The following is a 12,048-nucleotide window of genomic DNA, read 5'->3' as shown; positions in this document are numbered from 1 at the left end:
ACGGCGCTACCAAAATCAAGACCACATCAATGTACTTAGAAGATCCCGCTGCATTATGGTGGAGACGTCATTACACAGACATCACCTGAGGCATGTGCACTATTAACACTTGGGCTGAATTTGTCCAAGAACTCAAGAAACAATTTTACCCGGTCAATGTTAAGCACGAAGCTAAAAGCAAATTGAGAAAGCTCAAGCATACCGAGATCCTCAAGGACTATGTCAAAGAATTCACGACATTAGTCCTTGAAATTTCCAATCTATCGGAAAAGGATTCTCTTTTCTACTTCCTCGACGAGTTACAATATTGGGCTAGAACAGGATTGCACCATCGCAACGTTCAAGATTTAGCTACAGCAATCGCCGTAGCTGAAAGCTTGATCGATATTAAAAAATGCCCAAACAAACCCGTAGTGGAAGAACCTGATAACGACATTGGTGGGGGAGCAAAACCAAGTTACACTCGGAGGATAGAAGGTCCAAACCCCCCCCCCCCAAGACACAACAACAACCAGCCCGCAAGAAGAGGATGCTTCATTTGCGAGGGGCCACACAATGCACGTGATTGCCCAAAGAAGTCTAAGTTAACAGCCCTTATCAGGACTGGAGATGTTGAAGCCAAGGGTAGCGGGGAGGGTCATCTGGGAGCAATGCAACTTCAAGTCCTTAATGCTTTAAGGACACAACAAACAAAGCCACTAAGAATAGCCCATGGCCGCTCGACTAAGACCAAGGAAAATTACTCGAATGAGGACGCAAAAGGTCTTCGATTCATAACACTCGAGATTAACTTGCAACTTACAAAAGTCTTAGTTGATACCGGAGCCAGTCACAATTTCCTTACTAGGGACGAAGCCAAAAGACTTGGTTTACGGATCAGCACACAAGAGGGACTAATGATGAAGACTGTTGGCTGAAACCCCAAGGAAATCGAAGGAGTAGCCTATAATGTCAAAGCGAAGGTCGGGACATGGAATGGCAAGATCACATTCTCGGTCCTTCCCATGGAGGACTACAAGGTCGTGCTCGGGATGGCATTCTTCCGGAGGTCCAAAGCCATTCCAGCACCCTTTCTAAACACCATGTACATTATCAAAAACAAAGAGGTTCACACGGCACCCATGGAGACGGATACAATGCATCGAGGCAAAGCCTTGTCCGCCATGTGGATCGTGAGAACAAAGCGTTAGCCACGCAAGTGCCATGACGAGGACGTCGTGAATTTAGGTGGGGAAGAATGTCATGATCTGCCTAAATGCCAAATTTTTACGCGAGTTCCGGACGATTCTAGAACACTAAAGAAGCATCTATGGCTTCCTAGAAGTCTCCAGAACAGCCTACAAGTTGCTGGAACGTCTTGGCACCATCAGAAGATTCTAGATCAGCCTTCAAAGGTCTAGGAAGGGCCTAGAAAGGGCTGATATTTCTGCAGCCAAAGAATCCTCTAAAAAGACCATGAAAGCACTTGGAAGTCATGGATATTTTGAAGAAACACTCTAGAATTCAACCCATAAATATCCAAGATATTTTGTATAGAATTCTATAGTTAAAGAAATCTCCAGAACTAGTAGTGAACTAGTATAAATAGGTGATGGGTTCTCATTTGGAGATCATCCAACATCATAGCAAGTTGCATACTTGTACTTGTAACCAACTCTTGTAAACTCCCTTGTAATCAATACTAAGTTGTTTCTTTGAAAGCAACACTTGCAATCGTCACTTGATTACCACAAAACCTTAACATCGTTGGGCACAAAAGCTTAACTTAGATCAAGTCTAAGTCGCTACACGTGAGTCAAAAGTTACTCCGTGACAGTACGGTGCTCCCTTCTTTTCTCTTTTCATACTGCAATGTTGAACAAATAAATAACAATTTAGAAATCAAGAATAAAGAAATGATAATAAAACTAGTGCAATATTGAACAATTTTAATTTTAAATACATACATTTACCATGAGGGGGAATAGTGCGAGGCAGCTATCTGAGACCTCCTCATTGGTCGATTCATTTTGTATTTTACTTTCGAACCTTTAGCTTCATTAATATACGTGTTTAGTGTAACGCTCCGCATATTTGTACTTTCCCGATTTAGCAAGTATTGTTGTACATTCTACTTTTAGAAACTTGTACTCTTGTTGTATTCTATCTTGTTTCATATTGTAATCCGAGACAATCGATTATAATGAAAACACAAGTACTTTATTCATATTCATGTTATTTATGCTAAACTTGTGTGCATGTTTATACTTATCTTAAACACTATATTATACATGTTGCAATACACCTCGTTACACGTAAAACCGGTTGAAACCTATACCTTAATTGAACTTGAACTGCGAAAGAAAGGGAAATGACCCTTTTGTACGAATGCCCACTTCGTACGAATGGGCCCATTCGTCCCAATCTGTGCATTCTTCCGAACTTGTCGGAAACCCTAATTCTAACCACTGCTTCGACAACTGCCTCTTGGCAAGAGGGGTGTGGTGGAGCATCTTTGTGTGGATCCGGGTTCCTCAACCAAATAATTTGAACTCGGTGTCGGATGTGCTCGAAGCAATGAAAACTGCTCCAGGGTCAAAGATTTGGAAAAGACTAGTGAACATTGTCATAAAAGCCACCTTTTGGAGAATCTGGTATGCTCGGAATGCAAAAGTATTTGAGAACAACTCCATCCCGGTTAACCAGATTGTGCAGCAAGTAAAGGAGGACTCTGATGTGGGTCAGCAATAGGTCTAATCGCCCAAAGACGAATTGGGAATGTTGGTCTGATTTTAACGTTTTGAACTTGTTGTAATTGTCTTTGGCCTTTCGTGTTGTAAGCTTTCCAGCGACTTGCTGGCTCTATATATTCAACCATATAGTGTTTTGTTGTTAAAAAATTACCAAGGCAAAAGTACCACTCATAACATGTATCTAGGTTTAAGTTTAGTGTTTTAAGAAATGCATGTTACTTTAATTTGTTTATTTAGATTTTAAATAAATTATTACCATGTATTTTTTTGAAGAGTAAACTGCCATTTTGGTCCCTGTGGTTTGGGCACTTTTGTCATTTTAGTCCAAATCTCAAACTTTTTAAAACTGAGTCCCTGTGGTTTCGTTTTTGTTGCCATTTTAGTCCAAAACTCAAAAAACCCCTTATTTGACTGTTGAAAGCTGCCTATTTTAACTTCAAATTCAGGGGCAAATTGGTCATTTTATGAGTTATTATAACAAATAAAAATAAAAAACCTCAAAACAGATCTCTCTCTCTTTAAACTCTCTACTCTCTCTCTCTCTCTCTCTCTCTCTTTAAACACACCTCACCTCTGACTCTCTCTCTCTTCTCTCTCTCTATAACACCACCCAATGCAGGAACTCCACCACCCAATCCAGGAACTCCACCACCTATGAACAATCTGACGATGAAATCGATGAACAACACAACAAAACATCGACGAAGAACGCGGTGTTTCTCTCTCTAGGTTTTGACATTTTTGAGAGGTTTCTCTCTCTAGATTGGAGGTTTTGAGGTGTTTCTCTCTCTAGGTTTTTGTGGTTGTGGGAGAATGACAGAAGGTGACAGGTGGTGGTTGCCGATAGTTTAAACACGGTGGATGTTGTTGTGGTTGTTGTAGGTGGTTTGACGGTGGCGGAGGTAGGTAGAGGTGGAAAGGAGGTGGTGTGGGTGTACGGTGGTGGAAGGGAGACGGTGGTGGTGGGTACGTAGAACGCGCAGAGGATTAGAACGAGGAGAAGGACGGTGATCCAGAGGCAGCAATGGCAGCGGAATCGCAAGCGCCGGAGAGAAAACAATATCGTTTTGGAACTATTTTGTATCTATTCGTTGTTGTTGATGTAATTATTCTGATGTTAATTAGATAAAATATAATATTAGTTAATGGAGTTGCTGGTGGATTTTAAATTTTTAGTGTTAATTTTGGTTTGATTGTGAGTAATTTGGTTAAGTTCTTTTGGAGAAGATGATCGTTTGGAGGAGATTATCATAGAACAGAGCTGGGTAATTTTATCTGGGTCCCTGTGGAAGATGATCTGCTTTGAGTTCTTGATCTGGGTTTTTCTTAAATATCCATTTACCCTGCTTTGAGTTATTGATCTGGGTTTTGTGGAAGATGATATGCTTTGAGAGAGGGAGGGAGAGAGAGAGTATGTGCAGAGTTCTTGATCTGGGTTTGTGGAAGATGATCTGCTTTGAGTTCTTGATCTGGGTTTTTCTTAAATATCCATTTACCCTTTAAAAGCAGTTTGTCACATTATATTTATGAAATGACCAATTTACCCCTGAACAAAAAGACAAAATAGGCAGGTTGCAACAGTGAAAAAATGAGGTTTTTGAATTTTGGACTAAATTGGCAACAAAAACGAAACCACACGGACCCAGATTTAAAAAGTTTGAGGTTTAGACTAAAATAGCAAAAGTGCCCAAACTACAGGGACCAAAATGACAGTTTACTCTTTTTTGAATTATAAGTTGAATTATTTTCTCTATAACTTAAGTTTCAACAAATGAAATGAAATAATATAATATTATTTGATGAAGTTTTTCATTCTAAAGGAGAGTAAAATATTATTATTCATATATAATTGTCAGTTAACAAGTGTAATTTCGATCAAACTATTATATGTTTCGGTTTAAATTTTGTATTTTGGTTTAAATTTGATGACTTAATACTTCTTGACATGCATGGATGGTTAAATGTTTGTTAAATATTTTTAGTCTATTTTTGGTTAGTTTTGACACTATCGCCACAACACGCGCATTCTAAAAACTCACTATATAAAGCTAACAAGGTCAAAATAAAAATAATAACATAAGAAACTTTTAAAATAAAATATTCTAGGTAGCGTTCGTTTCATGGAATGGAATGGAATGGAATTAGGAAGTTTTTCTTTGTAAAATTGATCTTGGTTGGGGGAGGGAGGAATTTGAAATCCTATGAATTTCTTTAATCAATGAAATTTGTGACTATTTCAACATTCCATTCCATTCCTTCATTAAAGTGAAGGATTTCTAAGGAATGTTGAAATAGTCTCAAATTTCATTGATTAAAGAAATTCATGGGATTTCAAATTCCTCTCTCCCCCAACCAAGATCAATTTTACAAAGAAAAACTTCCTAATTCCATTCCATTCCATTCCATGAAACGAACGCTGCCCTAATGTTTTTACAATATCAACCCCTAATCCCATAGTTACATGGACAACTATCTTGAAAATAATGTCTATCACATTATAGTCTAGTGGCATCTTGGTGTGAGATAAGACTTAGGTACCATTAGTTTCTTGGTTCGATTCTTATAGGAGAGTTTTTTTCCTGATTTATTGGGTTTTCTTCTGAATTAGTATATAGCCGTTATTGTCTACTGAAGATGGATATGATCGTATGGTTCCTCTCTGAGCAGTGAGCATAAATAAAAATGTATAATTTTTATTCGAATTCCGAATCGAATTCTTATAATCGAAACGAATTCTGAGCAGTGAGCACCCCTAGTCACTAAGGAGACGGTGGTCATCCGAAGTCTAGTGCGATGCAGGTGCTCTCAAAAAAAATTGTGCTGCATCATTTGATTAGACGAACAACTGAGCAGGCCACTCAATTAACTTTCTTTAATGTTTAGAGTCAGATTAATGGGTGAAAAAAAAGATCATTTTTTACAAGAATTCAAAAACAAGGTTTTGCATTTATCAGTACAAAATTAAAAACCTAATACAATAAGGTTTCGTGGTGTAGTTGGTTATCACGTCAGTCTAACACACTGAAGGTCTCCGGTTCGAACCCGGGCGAAGCCAATACGTTTTTATTTTATTCTTAGTTTTTAAATTTTAGAGTTAAATGCCATTTTAGTCCCTGTGGTTTGGGCTATTTTGCCAGTTTAGTCCAAAGGTTTCATTTTTAACCTGTGGGTCCAAAAAGGTTTCATTTTTAACCTGTGGGTCCAAAAAAGGTTTCACTATTGCCATTTTAGTCCACTGGATTAACTCCACCCATTTTTTATGTTAACGAGAAGACCAATTCGGTCATTTTATATGGCTGAATTGCCCTTTTAGTTAACAGAGTTACATACAAAATTACCGAATTGGCCTTCTCGTTAACAGAAAAAATGGATGAAGTTAAACCAGTGGACTAAAATGGCAACTGTGAAACCTTTTTGGACCCACAGGTTAAAAATGAAACATTTGGACTAAACTGACAAAATGGTCCAAACCACAGGGACTAAAATGACATTTAACTCTAAATTTTAACTTATGTTTTATATTAGGGCTTTTAGAAGCCCACGAACGATTTATTATGGACTTTTAGGCTTTATAACAACTGGGTTTTTATGAGCCTACGAACCAATAAAATAAATTAACATTGATGGAAAGAATATTCAGTATTTCATAACCATATTTTTCACTCTTATAAATGAAAGAATAGCACATATCAATAAGATACAGCTCAATTGCTAAACTAGTTAAACGATGTGGATGTTTTATATTCAAAATTTAATAGCTTTGAAAAATAAATATTCGCATCGTTTCCTTTTAATTTAAAATCAGTGAAGTCACGTCGTGAAATTTCTTTCATCCATGCCTTAGGTGTCAAAACGCTTTGCTTGCACATCCGTTACATATGTGGACTCGTTTAACCGTACATATACTAACGTGATGCTACGTACACTCTTTATTGACCCTAACAAATCTACATTGTTTCAACGTATGTGTTGATTGTACAAGTAACTATCATTTACATCTAATCTCATACTGTCATACGTTTCTAATTTAGGATTTTACAGTATGGACCCGTTAATTACACTGTAAAAAGAAATTTACTTTATCATTATACAAGAATCTGCAAGGCCCACTGATATAACAATGTTTTACATGGAACTCTGCAAGGCCCACAAGCTTTGATTACAAAAGTTGGCCCAAGCTTTAAAAGGCCCAATGAAGAAACTAAAAAAGCCTACCTTGATATAACTCAAGGACGGACCTAGCTTGTTAACAGGTAGCCCCCACTACCCTTGACGCTCCGGTGGTAATGTAATTTTTGGTAAAATTTGACGTTTTTCCGATTTCGTTACCCTTTTTTTAAACGTTGCGCCTATAATAATTTTCTAAATCCGCCACTGATACAACTTTGCGTAATTTTAGAAATCAAAATTGCATACTAACTGTTAAAATTTTAGTTCTGGACACGAAGGATTTAGAAAGTCACCACACCAAAGAGAAACTTTAAATTATCATGATTTTTTTTCTTTTGTTGATGCATCATTTTTGGACTACCATCTCAGCAGGCCACTTGGTGAACTTGGTAGATTTTTTCGCATGCAATTATTATTATTATTATTATTTTTTTTTTTTGTTTTTGAACGGCCAGCAGAATCAATCCCGAGCACTCTCGGGTCATCTACTGGACCAAACGAAGCACTCCGAGAGTAACCCAAGTACAGCACCAATTCCGAGAAAACCCGATAACCCACCCGTCCGTAGGCACGACGGTATGACTTCGGATATTTTTACTAGATTATCGTATTTTAATTTATCTTAATGCAAATATATTATGATAATCTTTGAAATTTAATGTTTATAATTACTATATATAACATTTCATGTAGGATGTTATTTATAGTGCCGGACGAAAATTGACAATGCTACCCTTCATCCACATGACAGATTTTGGCTAATAGTCTAATGCACGTTTGATTTCTTTTTTTTAGTTACAGAAATAAGGTACAACCTTTTTGCTTCTATCAAAGAGAAAGTGGCATGTTTAGGATTGACCGTAGTAAGCACAACTGATACGAAATTGTCATAATTACTTCTATTTGTATATATAAATAAATTAAAACTTCTTTTGTAAAGATATAAAATAATACATGGATAAAAAACAACTGGTTCTTTTGTAAAGATATATAAAATAATATATGGATAAAAAACAGTAAAATATTTAACCTAATATAAAACGTTTTTAACTTAAAGTTTTCTCTAATGTTTATACTTCCCGCCAGCTCACGGTATAAGTTACCATTTTTTTGCCAACATATTATGTCACTGGAAGGTAGAAATTCGCGTTTTCATTTTACAATTTCTCCCGGTTTTGATCGTCATCTTCTTACTACTTACCATGGTTTACGGCCTTGTGCCCCGCAACGCGGGGATTAAACACGAGAAACATATTATGTAAAATTTGGTGATAAAAAATAAACATTTATTGTGTCGAGAAAGAATGTTTGATTAGAAAAACCTAATGACGCTAAGCATACTGGTTTCGTGGTGTAGTTGGTTATCACGTCAGTCTAACACACTGAAGGTCTCCGGTTCGAACCCGGGCGAAGCCATTTTCTTTTCTTCTTTTTATGCTTTAGTGGACTTCTAGAAAAGCCCATGATCTTGTAATGCAATTATAAAGAAACTGGGCTTTTAGTAAGCCCACGAACAAAGATTCGTAGGATGCAAACTTTGAACACGAACTAAGTTTAAATTAGTTGGACACTTAGTTAAATGGGTCATTCATTTAACCTGATTACGTATTCACCTGTTTATTATTATTAAAGGGCTGTTTGGTAGCTTCTGAATGGTCATTAATAGGCTACCTTTTAATGGAACCATTAAGAATTTTACCAATGAGAAGGTAGAAGAATGTGACATGTGATGATTTACCATTGAGAGGTTATCTCTTAACCATTCAGACTTGAGGTTACCTCTTATTCATTCAGAGGTTTTAAACCATTAAAAGGTAACATCTGAATGGTCATTAAGAGACTACCAAACAGCCCCTAAGTCTTGTTTGAATGATATTTTTACGTCAAAACTTGAATGGTTGGTTATCGTATTAGGTGATCTCCGACTCCTTTTACCCGAGACTCATATCGAATGTGTTTACCCCAAATCCAATTAATGAATAACTGGCTGCGTGATAACAATATTGAGTTTTACAAACAAAGACGAGACTAGACTTTAATAATAGCGAAACTCAATCTTTAACCAATAACTTTCAAGCCAGAAAGCCGTCCTTGAATGCCTACAGAGGCCTCACGCTCAGGATTTCTTAACTGTTATTCCTGTTGAAGGTGTGGGTCAACGTATGTCAGCGGTAGAGTACCGTTTAATCCTTAAGTACCGTCTGATGATCCCCATGTTCCTGAATGATGAAACTTGCCCAGTCTGCCGTAAAGCATGCCTGGATAAATACGGAGAGCATGTGTTACACTGTAGAGAGTTGCCGGGGTTTAAGTATCGCCATGACTTTGTTCGAGACGCGTTAATGGATATTCTCAGACGAGCATGGATCTCGGCAAAGAAAGAGGCACCGGTTAATTTTCTTACAGACCCGGCGGAAGGGAGGTCCACCTACGCCCGGCTGACGTGCTAGTTTTTGGTTGGGAGGGCGGGAAACATGCTTGTATCGATCTCACGGGTGTATCCCCCCTAGCCGGGTTCCGATAAAATGGGTTTGTGGAGGGGCAAGCGGCACTGAAAGCAGAGTCAAAGAAGGTGGAAAAGCACGCGAAAGCTTGTGAGGATAATCAACATGCCTTTATCCCCCTAGCGTTTGACATGTTAGGCTCCTTGGCGCCGGAGGCGGTTCGGTTCTTGGCTAGAGTTCAGCATGTGGTCCTCAACAACTTTTCGACCCCTCGGATGCGAGGCTTTTTTTAGTAGATTAGGGTTTTCTATTCAGAAGGGGATGGCGGCGCAGTTTGTTGCTCGTTTACCTGCTATCCTTATGTAATTTGCCCTGATGATCGGAATGAAACAATTATCACTTTTCAAAAAAAAAAATAATTTGTTTTTATGAAATAAGTTTAAACTTTGAAGATAATTTTATATAAATTGTTTTAATGAAATAACAAATGTTTTATATTGCACAATGTGCTTGTTCATTCTCACACACTCAAGAACTGATCCATATAAAATATTCAGAAAATTATATAAAGAAAAAGAAAACGAAAGAAACAATGAATGTTGGTTGATAATATATCAATATCTGCATCCAAATTCACGAGGTCTACAAGAGGAATAATAAATAAGTGGAGAAAATTTTGAATCTCATTTACTACAATATCGGATTTTTTTACTTTTCAAATTTAAATTTATGTTAAATTTATACAATTAACAAGCTAAAATAACCTGGTTCTAACTTATTATAATTGATTTCAGGTAAAATTTGATTACAAAATGTTGAGGCACTTATTTGTAAAGTGATTAAATAGTTGAAGAATCTCAAAGGGCTCGTTTTTGCGATATATGCGGCCCTCATTGAGCCGATATGAAGAATGGAGGAAAGAGAGGAAGAAATTTGTGGAGATAAACGATCTTATATTTTATTTAACGTCAAACTAACATACTCTTATATCTGTCTTATATAAGATTTGAACCATCCACTTGTTACCCAAGTTATTTGTTTAAAAAAAAACTCACTCAATCCAAAGGATTAACTTTAATTAATTTGTTTAAAAAAATTGCAATGCAATATGCTAAAACTCACCACATCCAATAATCTTCTCCTATGTTTCCTTATGTTAATTGATTCACATATTAGTTTTGTCATACTTTAGTGTTTTCATTTCTCTTCATGTAATCCAAAAACATCATACGGATATGAATATATTTTTTAGAGTTTTACATTTCAACTAGCTTGTTTATATGCATTAACTTGTTTAATCTTCTATATAGTTTATCTCACCAGGAAAAAAAAAAAACTAAACCTATAGTTCTGCCTCAAATTGTGTGTGATTTACACTACACAATTATGTGAGATTTTTATGACATGTGTGCGTATTGTATAAAATTCATAAATCTTTCTGAAAAATTGGTTTGATATCTTGATACAAGTACTTACTCAGCTTATGATTTCCAAGACTATGGTTATAATAAGGCTACTCGGTATGGTGACCGGAGGAACGCCGGCGACGGGATGAGGACGGAGGGGGCGGCGTGGGAGGACGGCGTCGCCGAGGGGGAGGCCCACATGTTTGGTCCGTCTCAAACGGCTAAACTCGGACGGCGACGACGGGACGGAGGGGGACGGAGGGGGGGCGGCGTGGGAGAACGGTGGTGATGTGGCGGCGCCAGGGGTGGAGACGGAACCATACCGAGGAGCCTAATAAAGTTAACCTCATATAGGATTACAAGAAAAGCATCAACGCTCGACGATTAAGGTAACGATTTTGCATTTAGGGTTTTTACTAAATTTCAAATGCGTGCTATTTTGTTTATACTTTTCTGCAGGTATAACATATGGACATTGAACTATTTACAACTTCTTTTTTTCTTAAATTGTGCTTCCAAGTATAAAGATTAATCAAAATGTTGTTCCTTTTTAATGAATTAGAATATTATGCATTTTGTTTTTTTTTTTTGCTAATTCCTATGTAATCACGTATTTGTATTGGTGAACGTTTGTAAGTATAGTGTGTAGTAGTATCTTGCTACAATGAATAAAAATTTTTCTGTGGGCCGTTAAAAAAAAGAATATTATGCATTTTTTTTGGTATTGGGACCTCAATTGTCACTTTGCTTGTTGTGGTTGCGTGTTTTATTCTATCAAGAAAGGGTAAATCTTTCTCACTTCTGACATGTTTTTTAATCAACTTATTGGTTGGAATTGGAGGATTGTGTTTGTAGCGATCTTGGAATGCAACGTTTTAAAAAAGGACTCAACTTAAAATCTTATTTTGATTTGATTTCAGGTTTTGTTTTTCGAATTAGCAGCCAGTTTCATGTTTATGATTAATAAAAAAATATTGGGTTCTGAAGATGGATCAAAGGTTGATGAAGGTTTTTTTGAGACATTGGTGGAGAATGTTGATGAAGAAGTTGATAAGTCTGAAAAAAATGTGTTTTACAATTATATCAAATTTTGTTTAGAAAAAATTACACTGTTGGTCCTTGTGGTTTCTGTCAAATTTCAATGTCGGGTACTAATAGGTTTTTGTTACAAAATCAGGTATTAACGTTCTAATTTGTCACAATGTTAAATATTAAGGTCAAATCTTATCACAATGTTGAGTACTATGGCTAAACCTTGTTAACTTTTTTGTTAAGTCTTGCTAAATTGACTAAAAT

The 12,048-nt window shown here is 36.7% G+C and overlaps 2 non-coding genes across 2 annotated transcripts; both read left to right on the top strand.

Moving 5' to 3' along the window:
- The first annotated feature begins 5,713 nt into the window (after nucleotides 1-5,713).
- TRNAV-AAC lies at nucleotides 5,714-5,787 on the top strand. The gene has a single exon. It is a non-coding gene; the product is annotated as a tRNA-Val (tRNA).
- Nucleotides 5,788-8,244: 2,457 nt separating this feature from the next.
- On the top strand, nucleotides 8,245-8,318 carry TRNAV-AAC. The gene has a single exon. It is a non-coding gene; the product is annotated as a tRNA-Val (tRNA).
- The last annotated feature ends 3,730 nt before the right edge of the window (nucleotides 8,319-12,048 follow it).

Source organism: Helianthus annuus, chromosome 8 (genome assembly GCF_002127325.2).
Source record: "Helianthus annuus cultivar XRQ/B chromosome 8, HanXRQr2.0-SUNRISE, whole genome shotgun sequence".
NCBI classification, from domain to species: Eukaryota; Viridiplantae; Streptophyta; class Magnoliopsida; order Asterales; family Asteraceae; genus Helianthus; species Helianthus annuus.
Note: the sequence above shows the minus strand (reverse complement) of the source record. Positions and strands in the feature narration are given on the sequence as shown.